The 22,689-nt window shown below is 33.3% G+C and overlaps 1 long non-coding RNA gene across 1 annotated transcript; it reads right to left on the reverse strand.

The window, feature by feature from the left end:
• LOC132947886 (uncharacterized) lies at positions 1–22,430 on the reverse strand. The gene is made up of 4 exons (XR_009664963.1): positions 22,284–22,430; positions 21,996–22,203; positions 283–432; positions 1–217 (listed from the first exon to the last, which is right to left on the reverse strand). It is a non-coding gene; the product is annotated as an uncharacterized LOC132947886 (long non-coding RNA).
• Positions 22,431–22,689: the final 259 nt, after the last annotated feature.

Genomic DNA, 22,689 nt, shown 5'->3' on the forward strand with positions numbered 1-22,689 from the left:
TTAATCGGTTTATTGTCAATAAAATATAATATGGTCCGATCGTACAAGAATGTGAAAAAATATTGTTTATATTTTCGTAGATTTCATTCTTAATATTGCTAAAAATCAGAATTATATTTAAATGTACTCAATTATTTAAATTCTTCGACATTAAGAACGGCTGTCCAGACTCCGCCATTTTGTTTTCATAGTATGAAGTCATAGAATGATATAGTACCTATAATAATATCAAATATAGTATTGTTGTAAATATATTATAAATTATATAGTATTTGGTAATACTTAACGAGTACGCCGTTTTCGAGATTCCACACGCCTAGATGTAGGTTGTTTTGCAGACCCTGTCAAAATCAAGGCGTTCATTGGCGTCGGACATTACCACGTACTACAGCCGTCGATCGTTACACATTTAGGGCTCGGCACTTATAGGAGCTACAAAAGGAAAAATATGCACAAACAAATTGTAAAATATGTATGAAAAATGTAAGTTTGTGCAAAAAAAATTAGTAATTAATATTCTTCAAAATTCAAAACTATTCAAAATTCCAAAACACCATTTTATGTTGTTATTATTAAAAGATAAAAGAAAATGTAACTCCTAGAACTTCCAAGCCCCAGGCCCCTAGACTATTATTATTGTCGTCGTCCTTAATTTTTGATAGTAAAATATTATGGTTTTTGTTTTTTATATTAGTTTTCAAATCGATAAGAACGACGCGCGCGACAATTAGTTTTTACACACGTCATATCTACAACAAGTGTAAATTTGTAATAAAAAATGCGATTAAATCTTCCAACTCCGACTTTCGTGAAACTTCGATCCAGTAGAGTACATATATTATGAGTATAATATCTAGTTTCACGTATGTAACCCCCCCCCCCCCCCCCCCATAAGTGTCTATGTTTATGCGCGTTAATAAATCTATATATTATAAAAACATGTTTATTTTTTTTTCTACTGCGTCGTTTCCAAATCGATCAAAATATTAAATTATAGTTGTCGAGAATGTTTATAATTAAGTATTATATTATACGGATCATAATCATGCGTAAATCGTTAGCTGATTGAGTTTCTGTGGAGCGTTCATGTGTACTCGAAATGCATTTGGATTTCGACTGCAATATGACTCGAGGATAAGCCTCGTACAAATCCTCATACTGCGTGTGGCAAGAGTCAGGTTGAAAGAATACGACGACAATTTTAGGGTTTTGCTCCTTTTTAAAAATTGTACACGCTCCTCATGATTATCGACCTGTATTAAATCAACATTACTCGCATGCAACCGGACAGTCATAGTGTCAGACTAAATTTAACTTAGAGTTTTCTTTAAACATATTATATTAGTGGTATTGACTCATCTTACCTCAGATACATTTTAAGGTTCTTTATTCTACTTTCTACTCATAGTATTTTTAGAATTGCCAACGAAGACACATCCTTTTATTTCAGCTAACCGTTGCATATATTATCTTGGTATGATAATAATTACATGTAAACCGCTATCTGTATTTGTGAAGTATACAACATAATATCTAAATTGGTTCCCTGCAGCCCGTACTGTTGTTATAATAAGTAAATAAATAAATATCTGTATACTGGTTATTTCTACCGTAATATACCGACGTACCGTTCAATACCAATAAGTAATACCGTATACCCATATACTAGTGCTAGTACCTATATGGGTTGACACCGTTTTTTCGGTATACCGGTTCTAATACCGCAATACCGGTATCCGATTTCGACACTGTCAACCCTAGAATAAACTATGAATCGACCATATAGTACACACTGTTAGAATACGACATCATACAGTGTTCGGGCGTATTGTGTACAACGCACTGCGGCTATGCGGGACGAGTAAGAATAAACTAAAATATGTGTAATAATATTATAATTATTATCATCGTTACTCGGGAAAAAAATATTCGCGTTTAAATACTTGACGGATGACGATACGTTATAATCATTATTCATTATATTATATAGTGGAAGACGTTTATTAGAGCCTGGGGGTAAAAAAAGACGCTGTGAAATATCACAACAGCGTAATTACACAGGCGTACACGACGTCGCATCAAACCTATACATAGTATTATATTATAGGATCGCTTATAAGTTATTAATCGAGTCTAACGCGCACCGTACTCGAACCGCTCTCGCATCGATTAATATCGAAATATATTCGTAAACGGTTTAGTGACTGCTTTTTAGTCAAGCGGTTTTAATTTTTCCACCGGACCAATTTCCTAGTTAAGACCTATAATTATCAACACCGCATAATGTTCGGCACGCTGCGGGTGGGACGGTGTGCTGCGGTGCACGGGTCTTTTCACCGTCATCCGAAAGTTCGTGAATAGAATATTACAGATGGAGATCACGCGGGACCACGTCGAATCCATACCGACCGGTGGACGCCATGACGTACACGAAATTCGACGATTTTCCTAACTCGTGAGCAGGGTTGACGGTGAATTATATTTTTTGATTTATTTGATTGAAAAGCCCCGCGTTTTTCGATATAATACTCAGCGTAGAATTTTAGTGATACAAGACACAGGAATATACCTCTTATAATATGTGACACACACGACACGCAATTCACACTTTCGTTTTATTAGATCTTCTGGAATCGAATTTTAATTTCAATTTTAATTTCGAAATTATTAATAATAATATATAATATAATGACGTATAATCTATTGTAATGCTCTATATTTATAACCATCTCTATAAGTTTTATAACAAACACTATTGTTGCGGGGGACGATAAAACAACCTCGCTGTCACAATGTCATATCAACAGTTACCCTATACTTAAAATAATTTAATAGGATCAGATTTTTTTTTTTTGAATACGAATACTAAAATATTATTATATGTATATTATTAAAATTACGAATTTTAGTGAATATATTGTAATATACTATAAGTATACTAGGTATATACTATAGGGGTGTGCCTATATAACGTTATAATTAAGAGAACAATTTATTATAAGAATTAAATTTCTCATGCACAAATAGTGTATGATGACATAATATTATATTCCTTAATGCATGTCCTGTACAAGCAAGTGGCAAGCAGATTTCGCATCTTCTATGTATCGCGCTGCAGTTATAGGTATACCTATTATTATTGTATGCGCGTGTATAACTTTCGAATACGCCACGCGCACGCCACCAGTATAAATGTATAATATTATTAAAATTCTAGATCTGTGAACGAGTAATTGTGGTCAATCAGTCGGGATTAGAATAGAAAGAAATAACGATTCAAACATAATATAATAATAAATTATACGTCATATCCGGTGGAAACTCGAGGGTGTTGATTTTGTTATCGTTACGTCGAACATTATATATATATATATACCGACTAAGAGTTACATAAAAAAATGACCACTGACCGACCGGCAAGCCTTGTTAAGTATTTGAATAAATGTATTGAAATAAAAGTATTTGAAAAAGTGCTTTTTTTTATTAAAAACTATTTTAAATACGATTAATTACTATTATTTGATTATGTATTCTGAATAATTTTAGATTCTTAAGCGGAGCTGTGTAGAAGTTTCACAATGGTGTTTATTATTTTAATTTTTTAATTTTTTTTATATCCTGTATACAAAATTTCTACCAGAAGGAGTGCTTCGATTTCAACATATAGTACCTTATCTTTTAGGAAATTGGATCAAGATGGTACTTTTAAGAGGTCATTTTTCGATTTTCTCAATAGTTATTTAATGCCACGGGAAAAACTACTGACAAATTACTAAAAACCCGCTTAAAATGGGATTTTAATTTCTAACGTTTTGTTGATCACCGTAGCAACGAATAAAAAATTTTAATATTATAATATTAATTTAACTTAAAGGCTATAATAAATAATAAAAATTTGAAAAATCCAGACTGATAAACCATCTCCGCTCAGAATCTTTTTTCTTATACAATGATATTTTATCATTCAAGTTGAATACAATCCATTATACATTGACTCACTTGTAACCTACTGTACAGCAGAGCGACATCCACTTACCCGCTTTTTTTTTGTACCTTTTTATTCATTGTAAAATACTTTTTTGAATTTGAAAAATAGTTTAAATTTGTGACAAACCAAATTGTTCTATAAAAAATCGGGCACATTATACTTATACGTGATAGTTTTTCTCTTCGGATGAAATATGATTGATCCACGTTAATTTCCAATCATTCCAATACTATTTCGAGTATTCGAATATGTATTCAGAGTATATTTTTTAAAATGTATTCGAATTCGTATTCGGAATATTTTAATATACTTATTTATTCGAATACGTATTCGGAATACAAAATACTTGTTATACGAGACTGCCGACCGGCTACAAATATAGTAAGTTTATTATACACGCAACGCGATTAGATTATGTTTGAAATTGTGAAACATTTTTAAAACAGGTCTTCAAATTAACGTTTATTATTTTAATTTAGTAGGTACAGCGTGTATATTTTATATTGGACCCTTTATAAAATTATATTATTGTATAATTTCCAAGTTAAGGTATAATAAATGAAAAAATCTTTACGCTGCAGGTCTGCAGCTACCTACATTATAATATTATATTAGTATGTATATGACATAAATAGTATCGACGTGATGCGAGAAATGTCTATACTTTTACAAAGTCATAATGTAATGAGTAATGAGTACATAATTTATAGATAGGTACTGCAAACCTATGTACATGATGAAATAAATGATAATAATAATAATAATAATAATAAACATCGCTGCCTGTTAATTGCAGAGAGGCAATACTTTCACGGTGAATTTTATAACACCTCATTACTCGAAAATATTTTAAAAAACATAATACGATTTTAAACGTAGGTACTTGCGGGCACGAGGGCTGACCGTTCTCAAATAGCTGAAAGTACGTTGATAAAAATATTTTATTATATTAATATACAAGGAACGGGTGGACTGGATTTCGGCGGCGGATATAGGAGTGCAGGGCGTGCAGCGATTTTTAACACAAAAATTTAGTTCCGATTTAGTTTTTTCCCACCGTTTTCTGCGTGTGTATTAATAATATAATAATAATAATAATAATAATAATAATAATATACCGTTTCGATCCGCAGATAATCATATAATTTTTTTTTACCGGTAGGTGTAACATTATTACAGTAGATGGGTAATCGGTGGAAAAAAAGTAGTTAATTATCCCGCTGCTGCAGATATCATCTCGGGAGCTCGCGTACATGGCGTCGACGCGTCCTGCAGCACTGCAGCGACCAATATTAGAAAGTCGTATTATTTTTTTTTTTTTTACGACGCGCGTGCCCCCCTCCCACCGGAGTCCTTCGACTCGGAGACGACACCGTCTGTAATACGCGCCTAACGCAACACTTAATAATATTTCGATTTAAGTGTATTTACAATAACGCGTGCAAGTCCGAATTTAAAAATAAAATAATTATTTTACAAATGCGTGGAATGATATTATTGCATTAGGTATTTACAACAGTGATTTAGATTTTAGACCAATATAAAAAAAAAAAAAAAACGTTAAATTAAATTAAGAATATTTTTTTTAATCTGAGCATCGTAAAAATGGTTCGCGTTAACCTAACCCACCATGTTTTGGAACGTTTGTCTTGCAAGCACGCAGGTCGTAGTAAACTAGTAACATAATATCATATTATTATTGATTTTAAAATATACTATCAAGTATAATATTTTAATACCATTGAACAGCATACGTTCGTTAACGTTTGGTTTCGTTAGTTTTATTATTGGCTTGAAGTGATGTCAAAATATAGGTATAGATGAGGTTATAACAATACGTTATCCGCGGGTTCCATCAGCACTCGTGACTCGTGAGACGGAGTCAACAAAATAATAATATTATGCTGTTGTAGTTGTAGCGATGTAGCGTCTTCTTAACGACGGAAGGACCTCGTGGATCCCCTATTACCCAGAATTGTATTTATATTTATACTATAAATGAATCCGGGCTCGTCCTTACAAACTTTTGAGGACAGTGGCGGTACAAATAGTGCGTCGATCGCGCTCGAGTCACGTTATCGTGTCCTCGGGTAAAAGTCACCGACTGCGGCGGCAGTCGTTTAGGCGCGACAACGATAATAAGTGGCGCGATGATAGTCGTTATCATCGCGTCACACACTCGCACTGTTATTACCCACACGCACACACACACACACACACAATTCTATACCAGCACTAAATATTATATTATATATACGTAGGTACATTATTATACACACACACGCACCATACGGCCACCTGTTTCGGGTCAAGGAGCGCGGCGGCGGCGGTACCGTGAGAACTGTGGGCAGGTGATGGCTACCTGTGTTACTCTCGCATAAATCTTGGCGGCCACAGTCCATTTACACGGAACCGGTCCACTGCCGCCGTACAGTAATTAACCCGTGACGGTCGCGCGCTCATTACGACCGACCGCCGCCGCCGCCGTTTATATTATATTATATCGAATCTCCGCCGCCGCTTATCACACGAAATGTATTGCCGTAACAGTTTTTATTTTTTACTTACGACCGCTAAAATATGCCACAGCTTATTGTAATGTTATATTAACGATACATAATGTAGAAAACGTTTTTCATTTTTTCTCCACTCCTATAAATCGCGCACTATAATAACATTATTATAACACGTATAACATACGCGTATAATAACGTTATAAACGTATAACACCGGGTTCGGCGGAAATTTCTTTACACGCGAAACGTGCGACCTGCACGCACTCGGACAACAAACGTTCACAATTATGCATATAATATAATAATACGTAGGTGTATCGTTTAAACGGTTTACCGCCAAAACAGGTGAAGTGTTTATTATTATATATACCCACCTTACCTACATTTTACTCGTTATAATAAACAAACTGTTATTGTGTAAACTCGCATCGTGTATACGATAATAATATTATAATATACAACGCAACAAGTGGAGCGATCGTAATTCCTCCGAATAATCGTTTACGTGTTATCGATTATCATTGTATAAACGACTTAATATCGTAAAATCGATCAAGAAATCAATGGCTGGTACCTATACCGAATCTGATTCCCGAGCTCCTATCCCACTGGTCAAATTTGTTCCCGTTAAAAAAAAAGGTATTTCATTAAAAATAGCTGAATTGGTTCCCGTTTCTGATCAGTTCTGTTAATAAAAAATAATTCAAATTTTTAATTTTAAGCAATATTTCGCAATATACAAACATACATAAAAAACTATACAACGTGCTAGCTACGTGTCTACGTTAATGAAACACTATTACAAGATTAAAATATTTGAAGAAAGTTATTATCATCTCAACTATCTCAAATAGTAAAATCTTAAATTCAGTTAATTAATTATTATTATTACATCTAAGTTGTCAGTCCTAAAACCTGTAAAACTGGGAAGGGAAATGTGCGTACTTGGCCATCTTACTGTGGAAAGTGGAAACCAATTTGACTAGTCTAGTGTGATACCTAAAACATTAAAACGGAAACCATTTCTGCTCACCTTAATAAAATACCTTTTCAATGCAGGCAACAGAATAATAAATTTCATATATACTTGCGCACTGAAACTGCAGTAGGAGAGGATCAAAAAGAGTCAAAACCGGACCTTTTAACGTATATTATAATAATTATATAAGACGGCAAGTGCGACGTCAAACAATATTAAAATATACGTCAAAATACAAAAAAATCACTTAGGTATATTATATAATTTATATATTATTAATATAGGTAAGGACTGAGGTGTGTACAGCTGACAATTATAATTGTGCAGGTCGGCCTATTATTTGCTCGCTGCAGGCGGTTCGTCCGACAAGGACGTCGCGGTTTCTATACGGCTGTACGACAGTATGTCAGTATAATAGGTATATGGGTACTTCTGTGTACATAAATATTATAACTTGTTGGACAAAAAGCGTTACGTCATTTGAGTATCTGACCACTCGTATGAAGACGTTATTATATTGAATGGGTAGGTACATATTATTATCATCATTATGTACGAATACCGTTCCGTTTTGTTTCGTGAACAGCAGACGTTGTGCGCGGCCCGACAATATAAAATATTATTATTAATGATCGCGTCTATTTTTAGGCGCAGATTGTCGTCGTTTCCGCGCGATTCGACGTTTTTCACACGGTGCCGTTGAGTGCCAAGACTGCTGGCGGAGGAGGCGGTCTTAGAAATTCCGAAGAGTAATCACTAGCGATTTGCCACCGGTCTGTCACAGTCGTCGCAGGCGGCAATTTTACGGACCCGTGGACGGAGACTGGTGCGAACGATCGTCTACTACTACGACGACGATATTATATTATGGTATGGCTGGTATAACATAATACGGCGAGGAGACGTTCTCACGGGAGGGATTTCGACGCAATTAAACCACAGATAGCGTCTCATAATAGTATACTGTGCATACGCATACTATATAGCTATATGACGACGTGGCGATGTTTGTTCAGGCATCACGCGGATGAGGCGGCGGCGTTACGGGCGACGGGTTAAATTCAATATTTGTTCAGTGACCCAAACGCGCGGGGATTGAAAAAAAAAAACCCAAAAAACACATAATACCTACAAGTGCCCCAACTCCTCGCGCCTACGCATCGACATGATATACGCGTACCTATATATATGTATGTATACATATATTATTATCATTATTATTTTAATATTCTTCTCACACCCCGTCGACGCGCGACGGCGGCATTGCGTTGTAACACAACCTGCTTGGGAACGTCGTTATAATGTTATATTATTATGTAGGTACAATGTACATATATACGGTTAAAGGTGTATAAAATATCTATGTACCTACATGCGATATTATATATTAATACGCTATATAATATACGGCTTGAAGCTCCGATACCTATGTACTCGAGTCGTCAAGGTCGAAGGGTTTAACGTCGCGATCGGTTGCGCATCGCCGTGTATGCAACACTTACATATCATGATTAAATATTAAATATTATAATATAGGTATACAATAGTATGATAATATTATATTGGTTTAAGACGATGCGACCACCGATCAAACGATCATCATCGCTTATTCGTTGAAGAATAGCAAGGCACGAACTCACGCGTCACATATTTATATCTTATACACACTGTTAACGGCTTATACAGGTACTTGGGATTTTTTTATTTTCAATATTTTTGTTTCCCCAAATAAAATAATTGAATTTTTCAATTTTTTTAGTCAAACAGGTGATAAAATCATCAAAGTTGTATTTCAAGATTTAAATGCTAATATACATATAAAAAGGTGGGCAAGTGAGTGTCGCTCTACTGTACAGTAGGTTACAAGTGGGTCAGTGTAAAAGATGGTGTTAAATTTGAATTCAATGATATAGGTAATATCATAGTATATAAGAAAAACGATTCTGAGCGAAGACAGTCAGTCAGCCTTTAATATGTTGATATTATTATGTATATATTTGATGATATTATTGTGAATAAAGTAATTTACGTAGAACCTTGCTTTAAATTTTCAATCCTTAGCTATACAAGTTGAACATTTTATAAATTTTTAACTACAAACTCATTTTTAAATTTTAAATTTGTTAAATGTTGTCTAAAATTGAACTTTAAATGCTTATAAAAAAAATTGTGCCTATGTATTTTTAATATTTTTCAACTGATATTGTAACAATATAATATTAGGAGCCTTGTATTAAATGTTCACGCATTTTTACCAAGCAAATAAAATTTTATTTACAATTAGAGAAAAAAAACTCAAAATATTGAACACTGACAATGTCCGTAAACAGCACATAAAGAGTCAAAATATTTAAAAAATTTGATGGTGTATAGAAAATGAGTATATAAATATTAAGTGAAATTTTCATGTATATTTACAGTTATTAGTTTTTGAATTACCTACAACAAAATAACAAAATCGCTACATGAGAAATCGAGTGAATATGCAATCTTGTAAAAATATGAACTTCAAACGCTCATAAAAATGTAATTTTTTTCGATAAAGGTAGACAAACTTCTGAGAAATCTTGTATTATATTTTCAAATCTTAGATTTAAAAAGAAAAATTTTAATGAATTCTCAACTCAAAATAATTTGCTAAGTTTCGTGATTTTTCCGTGTTTTATCAAAATTTGAACTTTAAATGCTTATAAATAAAAACTGTGACTAAGGAATTTTAATTTTTTTCTTCTGTTTTTGAAACAATATATTAGGAGCCTTCTATTAAATTTTTAACCTTTTTTAATTTTGAGCCACGTTTGATTTATATTTTATACCAAGTGGTAAGTACTTTTTATCTGTCGTTGAAATAATATATTAGAAGCCTGCTATTAAATGTTCAACCTTTTTTATGTTTGAACCACGTTTGATTTATATTTTATACCAAGTGGCAAGTGCTATATCCAATCTACCACATATCAATTGTCCATATTGGTCGATTTGGTTTGCGAACTTAGAAAGAAACTAGAAACGACGCAAATTTTCATGTGAACTGAAGTAAGTAGGTAGGTACACCAAAACCATGATACACTTATATAATTTAAATTTTGTATTTATTCATTTATTCGCGGGCGAAATCGGGTTGTACAACTAAAATTGGATGTTGGTTCATCCGAAGTCAATAGCCTCAAGATACGATTGGACCGTTTTCAATAAAAATTATTTCAATAGATTATTACTTGAAACTTGTAGTGAAACTTGGGTGTTTATAGCTTGATTTTTCAACTCATATAGTCTGTATAAAGGGTAGCTTATACATGATTTTTTTTTACAAAAAAAGAAAATTTTATTTGTTTAACTAAATGGTTGCAATAGGTTACATATTATATTAATATTATAATTAGAAGAAATATGGTATAAACATTTTCTACATTATATTTATTAAAAATACAAATCTTTGGCCTGGACAATTTTGGGCAAGACAGCTACTAATATAATATATATATCAATACGCATTTATATATTACACAAAGTATTTGGTTTTTGTTATTATCCCAATTCCCAAGAGTTCAAACTGATTTGTATTTTGTTTCCATGTAATAATTTATTCTATATAACTACAATATTGCTTTACGTATTTACAAAAAAAATTCATGTGTACGTACTGTGTATAACGGTTTTTTTGCTAATTCATGATAATTATTATTCATATTAGGTATGTGCTTTTATCGATGTCAAATAAGGTTAAAAAGTAAATAAAATCGTGAAATGTATCTTTAAAAGTATTTAAACACCTTATATTTTAACATGTTTATATATTACCTAGGTATATAATTAGAAACCGCAATCATTTTCGGTGCACGTGAAGTTATCGATAATGACCAATGAGTAACTATATAGTATTTGATGATCGTATGTGTATAATAACATTATTATCGTCGTCACCGAGGACAACTGATAAATATATTACAGTATAATATGTAATATACTGACTATATAATATAATCCGTAGATATCAATTCCATATTATGTTTACACGAACGCGCGAGACGCCTATAATATATTGTGTAGATATATATTATATGTAATATATAATACGCTGGGTCCACGGCACGTGTGTGACTACTAAATGGAATTGTTACAACATAAATTAGACCGCGATGTGATATTATAAACGCAAATATATGTACAATATATTATCATATTATTATTATCCGTGTGCTACGATCGTCGGTAAAATACGTGTTTGTGCGCGTTTACCTATCAATAATACAGGCGTGTACATATAGGTACATAATATACCTAATATTATAAACGCGCGTAGGTACGTTCTGTGTGCAGTGTGTGCGTCTGTGTGTGCATTAGGCGTCGTTTACTCGTTTGTACATTATAATATATTATTATTATTATTTTCGTTCGTACCCGAACCGGTTGCCCGCCACCGATTTCCTATTGGAAAACATGCCCAATTTCCACACGCCGAGTCATCTAATCGAGTTATGCAAATGCGAACGCGTATACACACAGGACACGGCGTTCCCACAGTCCGAGCGGCGAGTAATTAACTATATATAACGCGCGCGTACAGCGAGTAGCCCGAGTGGTCTTTCACCTTGTTTGGACACGTGCGACCGGATCCGGAGAGTCGTCGAAAAAGACGCGATAGTCGCTAATTAGAATAACACACGTACTCGTTCGGCTGTATAATATACATTTATACTTATACGTGCATGTATATATTATTATGCGTTTATCATTTTCCGCGCTAACGAGTATACCCTCCCCTCCCCCCCACACACACGCGCGCGCGCGCGCCACACCGACGAATGACGCGACAACTTGACCCGCTTTTTACGCGACGCGATAGTATAATAATATAATATAAAATTCGTGATTATTTTTCAGTTTGCGTACATGCAAATCAAAGTGTATACACTATAACATTATTGTAATGGGACGTCGCCGTCAGTGGTGGCACGAACTCCTATAAAAATGTATAAACCATAACTATTTTTAAATAACTACCTCCTACAAAATAAGGTAATAATAGTATCGAATTGGATTGGGAAATGTATAGGTATACTCATATTATATGTTTATATTGTAGTATCCACCTAAATTTTACTCGAAGCAAACAGTATGTGATTCTGATACCACTAGCTGCGCCCTGGATGATGACGTGCGTGTAAAGCACAATAATTGTTAATATTATGTATACTTGATTGCACCATGATACAAGGAATTCGTTTACCCGAATTGGTGTGAAAAAAATTACTTCTAGATATTTGCACCATAACATTGATATGATTCCTATTATTATAAGTGCGTTCATTTTTTAGTTACACCGGTTTGGACAAATACATTACTTGATTATAATTTCCCGTTAATTCGTTGTTATTTGTTCATATTTTTCTATAATTTATGCTATTATACTAAGTACACTAAAGTATCTATAGATCAAACAATCAGTCATTTAAATTGTGTTTCAACAGTCAAATGTCATTTGTCGGGCGCATAGTCATTATTATTTTCGTGAAAAGACGAGCTTTGAAAAAATTTTATAATCTATACACAATACACGGTTGATTACATAGAATTTTCAGTGAGCAGTGAGCACGTTTCTTACGATCCCGAATACATATAATTGTTGACACCAAATCAGATGTGAATAACCAAATATCTTAAATTGTACGTCTCAAGTCTCAAACATATAGTTAAATATATTTAGTTATTTATGAAATCAACAATATTCAAATGTTGATGGCTATTATACCTACACATAATATATGAGTAAATAATAATTGAAGGGTTGAGTACTCGAGTTAAAATTATTACTAAATTTTTTTTGAAAAATCCTTTTTATTGTGATTTTAATAACATACAATGTAAATACACATTACAGAAAAATACTTTAGGTCAATTGAAAGTTTGAAACATCATTTTCATGTATATATAGGTAGTAAGTACCCTGCAGGTAGCAGCTATATCATGTAATCACGTAACATTGGTAAGGGCGTGAAAAGTTTGAAAAATTTAGGAAAATTAACAGTTATCTTTTATCTACTTGGCCCATTAATTAAAATCATTACACAATAACATATTAGTACTTACTACTTAGTAGGTATATAATATGTAATATTTCACGTTCTATATTTAATCAAAGTCCTCTGTATAGGGTTATTATAATGTACAATACTGTGTATAATAATAAAATTGTATAGGTATCTATCTATCACAATTTCATAGAACTTCAGTTAACACTTCGAAGTCGTTTTTTGAATATTTTACAATATTTGTAGCACATATTTTAAATTTCACGATATTTAATGTCATATCATTATAAAGTTTATAGATTGTGTTTTTTAAGTGGTATAAACTATAAAATATTAAAACCGTACTCATGATTAAAAAAAACTGTACGAATAACTGGTAAATGACGCAGTGAAATCTGTTTAAATTTAAAATAGTCAATACGTATTTTTTACTATAAATATGAATAGGTAAATAATAGGTGAATATACCTGAAGGCTGAAGATATAATAGTTAATAGGAATAATCAGTGATTTAACTATGGCTACAATTTTGAGGGGGGTAGTAGCCCCCACTTGATAATACATGAAAAGTAATCAGTGGGATGCTCCTAGCTACACCCCCATAATCACTTAAAAATATAAAATTAAACAAATTTTTATTTACTCGAGTTTAATTTTTCACAATAAGAATATACTATACATTAATATTTGTGGTATTCGAAATAAACATCTACAGACTGCAATATTACTCATAACCACATGCAAAAGATTGAACAAATATTTTTTATAAGCTAATTAGTGTAATTACCACATTTAACTACAAATATATAGTTATATATAGTTATATCATTAAAAAATTAAAAATCAAGTATAGTTATACCTATATTAAAGAAACATTATAAAATTAAAAAACCATCTATGCTCAATGTTTAAAATATATTAGGTACATATTGAATACAATTTAACATACTTTTATATTTATCATAATTCATAATATTATATTTAGCCATGATATTTATATATTTTTTTTAAGCTATTGCTATAAGGCTATTACTATATAGCTTTTATCGAGGGCATGGAACAATAATTAATGAGGGAAAAAACACCAGACGAGACACAATAAGCACGGGGGAGTGGTACGTGATGGCGATGGGTAAGGGGCTACTGGTCATCTCTATACGTTTTCCCGGTCGGTCCAACGCGTGCAGATGAGTGGAGTTGACGGCAAGCTTGCTCGCGGGTGACGACAATCGTGACGGAGGCCAAGGCCCGGCCGCGATGGGACGGTTGACGGCAAACAGCTAGTGCGCACCGACGACGATGTGTGCAAGTGCTGAAGACGAGACCGTACGACAACGACAACGACGACAACGACAACAACGGCGGCGCAGACCAAAAACACTGAGTGAGCTAAGACAGCCATATTATATTTGCGCTTGAGGAATCGGCCGGAGGCGTAAGACTCGGTCGGCGGGATTGTACCGTTGGACGAAAACCTAAGAGTATCGGTGGACCGAAACTTTCGTCCTGGAATCCCAACATTGTCGCGTCCGCGTCCTCCGTCGCGAAGTGCCGAGGAGTTGAAAACCGGAGAGAATCGGCGGACCGCAATGTTACGCGTCGCGGACCTGATATTCTCCTCGGTTTTCGTCTTGGCACGCCGAGGAGTCGCGCCCCACCGTACCCTGAAACAGCTGAAACCTTGGAACGGTTTCCGCGGGTCCACCAGCGACGCTGACGTCCTTGTTCCTAGCACAAATATATCGCTCCGTCGTGTTTGGCTGCAGTCTCCGCCGCCATCGCCGCCACCGCCGTTACGAGTCACGTCTTCGTGCACGCGCCGCAATCGTCTTCGCATTGCCACTAGCCGCCGTCCCACGCGGCCGGGCGCTTGCTGGATCCACCACCCGATGGTCTCGAGTGTCGGCAACCGCGCGCGAGCTCGCGACGCCGTCGACCGCCATCTCGTCTTTTCGCAGAGTTGACCTGCAAAGAACGTACAGGGCGACTTACCGCCCGGACACGATGTGCTCTTTCACTCCCCTGTTTTGCCACCGTCTCGTCCGGCGTTCCTCGGCCGTTATTCCCATCGGTGGCCGCAGCAACAGAATAGACGTTCGGCCTGTTTGATGCCTACCCACGCCGTGGACATGTAGCTGCGCCACGGACGTCAACCGCGGCGGCGTGGATGTGCGCCTGTCTGCCGCTCGACCACCGGAACAATAGACGTCGTGCAGTCCAGACATCCGGTATTCCCGTTCTTCGCCGACATGCCACTCGCATCCCGGTTCAGTTCGCCTGTTCGTCTCCGGTCTTCGCCAGGTCGCCGAGCTCCTGAAGTTATAGTTATAATTACATGATACATAGCTACAAAATTGCTATGCAATAACTTTACCGCCACAGCCCCCGAGTGCATCAGACTTTTTTTTTTATTGGTCTTGAAATTGTACAATTTCTGCTTCGACTACTGTGGTCATTAGCGTAACATTATAAACACAACAACAATCAGTTTTAAATTAGTTATTTTGATATTTTGTACATTGCAAATGTTGGCTAAAGTAGCTTAAGTAATTTAGTTGTTTTAAAGAATTCTATATAGTCGGTTTCGTTGTCTGGATTTAGACCTAGGATTGCTCCAATTTGGTGACTTATATTGAGATCCTCTTTTTGTTTTACGTACATTCTACATTCTTTGAAGATGTGTTTGATTGTGATTACATATGATTGGCATATTGGCATATTATTCATTAAATATTCATGAGTCAGTCTTGTGTGGCCGATTTTGTACCGATTTAGTTTTTTTTCATTTGTGGTTTTAATATTAGGGTCTCTTCTCCATCTTTTGACCGTTTGTTTGACTTGGTTTAATTTGTTGTTTTGGGTGTTCCATATATTTTGCCACAGTAGGGTGGTGTCTTGTTGTATTTGTCTTCCTATATAAGAGTATAAAGAATGTTGATTTACTGAGAGTCCGAGGAGCTGATAGCTAGTTTTGCATTTTTATCTGCCCTCTCGTTAAGTGCTTCGGTTGTATATATAAAGCATGTTGATGGTAGTTGATATTTATATTACAATTTTCAAACATTAACAGTAATATTTTGTTTTATATTATATATCCTTATATATCCTCGAAATAAAATATTACGTTTCCTAATAATATTTTGACGATAATGTAAATATTAATTATTAGGAGTCGTTTTTACAAGATTTACTTATACATACAATATTTAAAAGATTATAAAACAAAAAATAATAATATTTTGAATTATCGGTACGTCAAATAATACAAATAATTATCAATGTAGGTACTAAATATTTAAAAAAAACCATTAATGTAATATGTTGTTTCATCATATCGTGATATAAAATAAAATAATATTATTGTTAATGTTAGAAAATGATTTATTATATATTAATATTTTTAATGACAAGTATGCCTATATTATAAGTATATATATTTGTAATTAAATATTAATATTGTGGTAATTACACTAATTAGCTTTTAAAAAATATTTAATCAATCAATTTCATGTGGTTGTCAGTAATATTATAGTCTCGGGGTTCACTGTCTGTATATTAGTTCAGTGCACATACTGTAATATTATGTATAGTAAATAATAAGCTTACTAATATACCATAAATCTTTTCCTTAAAAAAATTATTACAGGTATACAGCTAATTAGTTAATTTACCATATTTATCATAAGCAAATTAAAATAATTATAAAGTTTAAATAAAAATTAAATAATTATATTTTTTTCAAAAAAAAAAAAAAAAACATAACAAGAAATAGCTCCAGCCTCCTTAATTTAAACACTTTTATGCACTTTAAAAATATTTAATTAAGTATACCTGCTAAATAATTTTTTTCTCGCTGCAATTCCATAGGATTATAGAAAATAATATTCATAATAATACTATAATTAGGTACACGTTTCTACGAAAATCTAACGTTTTTGATATTCTATAATTATTGAAATTGGAAATGATGCTATCTTATAAGTTATAATATATTATATTCATAACGATAATTATTCATTATAGACTATATTATAGGGCTTGGTCAAAACTAGACTGAACAGTGTACACGGTACACCCATACAAAGTGTTACTGCGGAATGGGAAAAAAATAGAAATAGAGATCTACATCTGCTTACACTAGACCCGCCAATGTAAACACCATTGGTTATATATTATGTACTTATTTCGCGAAAAAAACACACTAATCTTCAAACTCGGCGTGTTTACATGCAATTATGTTTTGAATTCCCACAGTCTACGTTTGTTTAATAGTATTTTGCGCGTGTTAATAATAAGGTATAGCAGTAGTATAGGCACACACAAACACGACATACGAATATACGATACACTAAGTTAATTTATTTTGCTTATTTTCATTTCATTGCACGCTGTACAGCTACCATTGAGCTTAATGTTGTTTTAACCATTTTGTTTGTAAGCACCCCTGCATTTATTCTTTTAAATCGAAAGTTTTAATTACAAACTTATACGAATTCTGATTTTTGGTATTTATTTGTATTAAAATATATAGGTATATATTATACATATTTAAAATTATCTATTGTTAATATATTAATATTTTATAATTTTGTTTGAGTGCATAAATATACATCAACTAACTATCACATCTATTGTATATGTTATACTTTTATTATTTATGTATTTATTTAAGTAATAATTATTATTTTTATGTTTATAAACTAAATTATTTATATTATGTAAAACCAATATTAAGAACTATTATACGCACTACGTAGTATTATCTTATGACTTATGGACAAAAAGTTAGATAATTCAAAAACTATAGGTAAAGGTACTAGTTTAAATTTCGATTTACGCGCTTCAACATTTAAAAAAAAAACTATGTACAAAACTGTTTAAAATGTTTGTTTGTATTTGAAAAAGAAGTTTGTATTGCAACAACACACGCCTAAAATTGTATGAAAATCTAAGATCATCTAACTTTTTGAAAATGTGGTCTTTGTATAACTACTATACTATACTTGAAAATTCCGAAAATCATTATTTGAATCGATGCATATTATCAGAACGATAAAATAGTGATGAATCTCCCTACACGACTATATCGTATCTTAAAACAATATAATTTGATCATAGTTACTAAATTAAAAAAATGTGTTGTAAACTTGTATGAAATGATGAAATTAGCTTATAGCTACTATTTGAAGTTTAAATACCTACAACTTGCAAGACTATCAAGTATTGCTAATATGTACATATTATAGGTTTTAATCCATCCTAATACCTACCTATTAAAGTAGTTGACATCATGTCATACTGTTGTGTGTGGACGGGGAGCCAACTTTTCGGACGTAAGACGGTTACGTGGGCTCAAGAGCGTTTGCGTACCGTATTGCAGAAGCAGCAGTGGTTTAAACCACGCCTCAAGTCACGCGTGTGATGAACCGCTCGTGGTAGTTGTAACTTGTATGACGGAAGCGCCAATGATTTCGTGATATGCACGTCACATCAATTCACTCAGTCAATAACTATGTATCACGATGTAGAGAAGATATTATCTTCTCTACATCGTGATACGTATTTATTTTAAGCAATATATTTTGTATACACGCGTGAATTAATTATTATTTATGGCTTCTGTATGCTTGAATTTATTATTTACTTATGTATGAATTAGAGATCATTTTTAAGACAATTTTTCATCGTTATTTGAATTATTGATGAATCATTCATTATTACGTATTTAGTAAGTTGTGAGTAAATAGGAAAATTGTAAATTAATGAACTTAGTGAATGATACGCACTTAATTCGATAGGTACGCATATAAAAATAATTTAAATAATTTAATGTGCGTGTGCATGGTTTCATAAATTAATATTAATAGTTTATGCAATTTTTAAATAGTTAGGCACAATTAAATTATTAAATATTAACAATTAAATATTTAAAAAAAACATAACTTAAGTATGAACATGGTTAGTGATAATAACTAACTGTATAGTATACTATAGTATACCTACTATACTAGCTAGCTGTTCCGCCCGGCGCGGCGTTGCCCATGCCGATAGAAAAGTTATCATTTTGCTATAGATTGAGTATTGAAACTATAAAATATAAGAAAAATTAATTTAAATTAAAAGCTTTCTTTATTGGTCGGATCGAAGATTTCAATGGCTTAAAATCTACCCATGATTCCTTGAAAAATCGGCCCGGAAGTTTTTGAGTCTATTAATTTCGACTATAACAACATTAATTTGTATATATACATAATATATTATATAAGTATAAATAAATTTTATGTTTATGTTAATTTTTTTTTTTTATGGAATTTATAGTAGGCATATTTTATACATATTTTTTGTATAAGATTATTATTATTAAGTAGGTACCTACCGAGTGCTATTTACTCTAACTTCTAAGTAGCAAATAAACCGTAATATATACGTCGTATATACATTATACGTATTAAATATTAATGTACATATTGTAATCACATGATTGTCAGCGCCAGGTGGTTTAAGCTTCTATCATCACGCGATAGGTCTTATTATCGAAAACAATCACACGTGTTATAGATACCGAAACCTTTTTACGCACATAAATTAGTAATTCGATAAAATCAATATCATTCTCTATACATTATAATATGTACATAACCATCGCGTAAAGTATAAAGAAAGGGTGTTGACTGCGATTACATAAGAATGATACTATACCTATACGATGATCGGAGGTGAATCGCGATCGTATGTCTATACTCTATGTACATTGTATACATACATAGGTACAGCTAGTATACACCTATCTAGTCTATTTACACATTTCACATCCTTCACTCTTTTAAACGTATTCCTTCTTCTAGGTATATAGAAGTGTACAAAACGCAGCTAAGTCTGTCTAATTAAAATGCATGGTAAATTAATATTATAAAATATTATAGTCAAAAACATTGTGTCGGTTCAAATGTTAACAGCAACTAATTGCGTGATTTCAAAAAACTATCAATATGAAAAAAATTATATCGGTCATTTTATCACGTATTTGAATTCTGTGCGGGTGCAAGAGGGAGGAAAAACGCATTATTTGATATTATATTATTATATAGCCAAGATAGATTTATCAAGACATTTCTTGATATTTTTATATAATAAATATTAAATACTAATTAATACTAAAACCATCGAATCATTAAAACATAATATTTGATCATATTAACTATCATATTAACTATATTTATCAGTAAATTTTATGGAAGTATAACAAAATCGATAGATTAACTTGAAATAAATAAATGAAAACCGTTCGAAAAATCGATATCGGGTCAAGCCAGTATATTATAAAGTAAAACTAGCTAAATGTAAGACGATTTCGCACAGGCTCGTTAGCAACCGGGTCGTGGAAGTTTATCATTAGGTTCGGTCACTTAATACTCCGATTTATCGAACGGTCGCGGCGCATTATAACGCGTTGTACGTGCGGTGTCGGCGTAGAACACTAAAATTTCATTTGGACAGTAATGGACATTGAAAATCGGTATTAGCTGTTGCGAAAATCCTAAATAATCGCTTTCCATACTTACTAGTTATTGTAATATGATACACTGTATACATTATTATAATATATCGTCTATACGCTGTATGTAAAATATTTAAACGCGTGAATAATTAATTCGTATCGCATAGGATAATAACCGTCGTGGACCGCTACAATACAACCATATTATACATTTTAATAATATTATAATATACGCTCGTCCTCGTCGCCAATCGGCTTGTTATTTATCACTCGTTTCTCTACAATATAACCATACATATTACATATTATAAAAATATTATATTATACACCCGAGTACTGTCGTATAAAGAACTCGCCGAACGTATAGGTTATAAATTACTTATAATATACGTCTTATACAATATTGCGTTCAGCTTCTGTGTATATGTTGGTGTATTTAACATTTTTATATGAATGTAAAATATTGCAATATAATGATAATATTATTATGTTTTATATATGATCGAGAGGTACGAGAAAAAGAGAATCATTCGGTTTCGGTGACAGTGGGGAAAAAAATACTAAAATCGCCGCAACGACCGCGTCCATGTATAGTATCATTATTATTATTTATTATGTTTCCTTAGCATATAATATGTATGATAATATTATATGCAGTCCCGTGGCTTTCGTAGCAGGAGCGAGTCGTCAGGCACGTAAAAAACATAGTTTTAAGAGGGAGTGGCTAAAGAAGAACTTTTAAAATGTTTTTTAATTGTATCATTATCGAGTAGGTAATAAATAATAATATACAAGAATTAATAACGATGTATACTACTTACTGTACGGTCGTAAATTTGTTTTAATTTAAAAATATACAATTTCAACCATCTATATGTCATAGAGGGTCTGCGATATTATAGACTATAGAGGTGGCGGCAATAACGGTTGCGTCTTGGTAGTCATTGGGTCGGCGCGCGGAGACATGTGTATGTGTACTCACTTATTTCCACTCTATAATGGCTTCGAGTCTGCGGATACTGTGTGTGCATGTCATAACGTTTTGGTCAGGAATAATCAGTCGAGAGGTGCAGGGGTATAGCAGGATGTCAGGCTAAATCACTTTTAAGTACCAGCTGTCCACTCCTACAACCGTCAAAATAATATATAGTCCGCGGCACCCTTAATCCCATTTCCGCTGCACTGCAAGACTGAAAAAAAGAAGAAAAAACTAACCCAATCAATTAATCAATGAATAAGTTATAATACGTATAGGACTTCCTCTACGTACGGTGTATTTTTACGTTTAAATTAAATTGTTGTACTCTGCATCAACTTCTTGCGCAAAAAGTCAAACCTTATAATAATAATAATAATAATAATAATAATAATAATAATAATAGTGATCGGCCGCCCGCAGCGGCGGAGCGCACTCGCTCTATCGCGCTGCAATAACAATCGCGTCGGTCCGCGAAACGCGAACGGGAAAAAAATCGCGAGACGACATAAAATCGGCCACCGCCGTGCAATAATTTACACACACACACACAGACGTATAATAATAACAACAATAACCGGTCGGCGTGCGATTAAGGCAGGTATAGAGCGGCGGCGTGCGCGGTTGAGCTCGCGCGCGCGCGTGTGTGTGTTTCGCGTGCCTCGACGGCTGCGCGACGGCAATATTATTATTATTCTTC

The sequence above is a fragment of the Metopolophium dirhodum genome, chromosome 6, assembly GCF_019925205.1.
Source record: "Metopolophium dirhodum isolate CAU chromosome 6, ASM1992520v1, whole genome shotgun sequence".
Classification (NCBI taxonomy): domain Eukaryota; kingdom Metazoa; phylum Arthropoda; class Insecta; order Hemiptera; family Aphididae; genus Metopolophium; species Metopolophium dirhodum.